Source organism: Gossypium raimondii, chromosome 1 (genome assembly GCF_025698545.1).
Source record: "Gossypium raimondii isolate GPD5lz chromosome 1, ASM2569854v1, whole genome shotgun sequence".
NCBI classification, from domain to species: domain Eukaryota; kingdom Viridiplantae; phylum Streptophyta; class Magnoliopsida; order Malvales; family Malvaceae; genus Gossypium; species Gossypium raimondii.
In genome coordinates, this window is record NC_068565.1 from 9,538,061 (window position 1) to 9,541,916 (window position 3,856).

Here is a 3,856-nt window from a genome sequence, read left to right on the forward strand (position 1 = left end):
GGCACAAATCCGGCGATTCCAACTTGAGGAGTAAGCCCTTTCCTCCTTTCTTTATATTTTAAGCAAAAATAAATAAAGAGATAAAGAAACTAAAAATATATATACATCTATGTATAAATGAAAAATAAAAGAACGATAATCCTCAAGGTAATATAGAGAGAAAAAAACCTTTGTATTCAAAAAAGAAAATTTTCCTTCTCTCTCTTTTCAGTCTCCTCCCTTTTTACATTACATTCAGTGGCTTTATATAGCCATTCTAAAAAAATCATATAAAGAAGAAACAAATCTCTTTTATTTGATTTGTGAATCTTTGATTTCATTTCTTTTTTTTTTCTTGCTTGATATGCTTGATTTGATTTTGCAATCCTTGATTTTCTTTCCTTTCTTGTTTGTTTCCTTGTAGGTGAAGATCGATGACGCTCATGACTGCGGCGCAAAGTCTTCTATAGGGTTTCTGCAAATGATTTGAGCCACTAAATTTGGGCCATTTTCGAAATTGGGCCACCGTTTTAAATTGGTTTTGGGCCTTATGGCCCGTTTGTAATTTTGGGCCTTTTACCCGGGCCAAAATCGGGTATTACAAGGTTAAATTGTGATTGACTCAAAATTGAAGGACTAAAACAGAAATTAAACGTAAAAACCCGAATAATCAAAATCAATGGTAGAAAATGACACCGTTTAAGCTTGGATTCAAATGAAAACAAAATTAAATATGCTGTACAAATTAAAAAAAATCGAAGAAAATCAAATCGAAATTCCACAAAACTAGAGGGACTCATCGTGACAATAGACTAATGAACAGAAGCACGCGGATCCTGCCCCGGGTCGGGTCACTATACGGGTCTGAGCTTCCAAACGGCGTCGTTTTTAAAGCTATATGGCCTGCTTAAAACGTTGTCGTTTCTTTCACCGTATAAAGACTAAAATAAACCTAAACCTAATCAGCCATCTGTCATTTACAAAAAAAAATAACCTAAAGAAAATCTAAAACCTAAGGATTTCTCCCTGCGCCGCTCAACATCAGAACCCCCAACCACGGTTCTGATCGGAACCAATAAGGGGTTCGACGGCGGCTTTAACTAGGAATGGGTTCTCCTTTGCTTTTTTTCCTTTCGTTTTATGCGTAGAAAAAGAAAAGAAAAACAAAAAGAAAAAAAAACCACGAATCGAAGAAAATCAAAGAAAAGAAGAAGAGATAGCCGAAAAATCACCTTTGTTTTTTGTTTTTTTTGTATTTTCTTTTTTAAAATATTTGTAACCAACATACAGAATTCGAATCTTGGCTTATATAGCCGAAAATACAGAATATCAAATAAAAAATAAAAATACAAAATCCTCTTTCTGTTATTTCGTTTCTTTCTTTTTTTTGTTGCTTCTTTGTCTGTGTGCTGCAGGTACGGAGGCCAGCTAGAGGAGGACGCGCATGGAGGAAATGCATGCGTGCGGTGGTGATGCACGCGTGAGGCCTGGATCCCATTGCTGCGGCGCCTGTGATTTCTGAAACTGTTTAGGGTTTCTGCAAATGTAAAAAAAATCTGGGTTGGTTTTGGATATTGGGCTGAAATCGGGTTTGTCGTGTTGGGTCAGATTAGGTTTGGGCTTAATTGGGCTTGAGTTATAACCGGTATTAGGACTATATTTTGGGTTAGATTTTATTGGGCTAATGTTTCTGTATTTTTGGACTTTTGGACTTTTTAATTTATTTTTAATTTTTAATTTTATTTGTTTTTTTTTGTAAAGGTCGGGTGAATTGGGCCTATTACAGCTATCATTGAGGATAGTTATCCCTTCTCACCAAAATTTTAATAGGGAATCAAAAAGAATGTCAATGAAGAAAAAAATGTTTGAATGGGATCACAACTCCAACAAAAGCAAAAGGATGGGTGTTGTTATCAATGATGAAGGGTATAAGGAGAAAAAGAAAGACATCCAATTCTATAAGAGCTGAGGGTATGGACACATCCAATCTGAGTGTGCCAATACACTCAAGAGAAGAAGAAATATGTTTCTGTGACTTGTAATGATGATGATTTTTCAAGTGAGCTAGAAAAAGATGAGAAACATTTGAGTAATTATGTAGCTTTCACCTTGAAAATTGTGATTGCAGTAGCAACTGATTTAGACAACTGCAATGACAGTGAGGCTAAGTCTGTTAAAGATTTCATGGAGACCTACAAGCGTCTATTAAATAAGTGGGGCATGCAAGATAAATAAAAGGCTTAATAATAAGAACTAGAAGCTGAAGTAGGAGAATAAAAAACTATTGAAGGAACTCCAAGAGAAGTACTCACTACTAAATGTTAAAACAACAGAGAATGATTTAATAGCTACTCTGTCCATTTTGGAAAGACTAATATCAAGAAGTGAAATGTTGAATGACATTCTTGCAATTAGAAGAAAAGAACAAAGCAAAGGTGGACTAGGATATGTTGACAAAGGAGACAAGATAGTGAATCCTATTGTTTTTTTGTCAAAACCAAGTTATAAATCAAGTTAAATGCTCCAAAAAGCCGAACGTTATTCATACTAAAAGGGGTCATAAACACAATAGAATTATGTTTCATTATTGAGTTAACTCGGGTCATATAAGCCTCAAATGTTACGAGCTTCTGAAAGATATTAAGAAAGGCAACCTATTGTAGCTATAGTTGCAACTCGAGTTCCAACTAATTGGAGCTAGAAACAGAAACTTGTTTGGAAGAGGAAAGATCAAATTCATTGTTGCACACAAATCTTTGAAGGTTGCCATTAAACATATGTAGTACTTTAACAATAAGTGTTCTAGACACATAAAAGGAAATAAAGACTACCTCAAAGGATTCCAAGAAAATTATGAAGGCAAAGAGATATTTGACAACTATAAAAAGGAAAAAATTCTTAGCAATGGGGTTCTCAATGTAGGAGCAATGTCACAATTTCGGAACTTGTTTCTTGTGGAAGGTTTGAAAGCTAACTTAATTAGTATCAGTCACTTTTATTGTCAATGCATGCTTATGAATTTCACAAAGGAGAAATGCAAGGTGACTGATAAAGGAGATGAACTAATAATAGAATGTGATAATGTCATGGGGCTAGAACTTAAGTTTAGTAAATGACGCGAACTTAGGTGATTTCTTTACTTCAAATTTTCCTAAGTCAGCTTAATTCTCGAAATATGAAGATTCTCACGGAAATTCTCTAAGGTACTGAAATAAAGCGAAAGCAAACCTAAAACGAATGAGTAATGAAAGAACTGAAAAAGCGACAAGAAAGAAATGCATACAAGATGTTTGAGTAAAGCCATGTGTTTGGCCGTGTGGTAGGCTGTGTGTGAGACACGGCTGTGTGAAGGGTGTGTGTGAGACACGGGTGTGTATGAGGTCGTGTGTGACACACAGCCTAGGCCAGCCACATGGACGTGTAGGCCGTGAGCCAGGTCGTGTGGGCCACACGAGCAAGGCCATTCTGGGCGTGTGGGCCCACACGAGCATGTGGGCCCAAATTTTAAATTTTTTTCCTAGGATCGTACATGTCGTTTCGACCAACTGTGCCTTTCGTAGGGTCGGTTTATGTGGTATAAGCATTAAAGCATGAAATCTACCACTCTGTTAGATTGAAATTAAAGTAAATCACATTATTATGAGTATTATGAAATACGTATGTATGATCTGTTCGGTTATGTATAAGCATGTGTACTATATGTTATACGAGCATGCATGATATGATAATTCTAATATCTATTAATCTTTTTTATCTAATATTTTGTTTGTATCTGGCTATGGAGTAAGATTTGTATTATAAGGAGGAAATGTTCTATGTGAGGCGATATCTCGTCATTATACTAGCAACATTGCTGCGATTATTCTGAAAAGTGTCA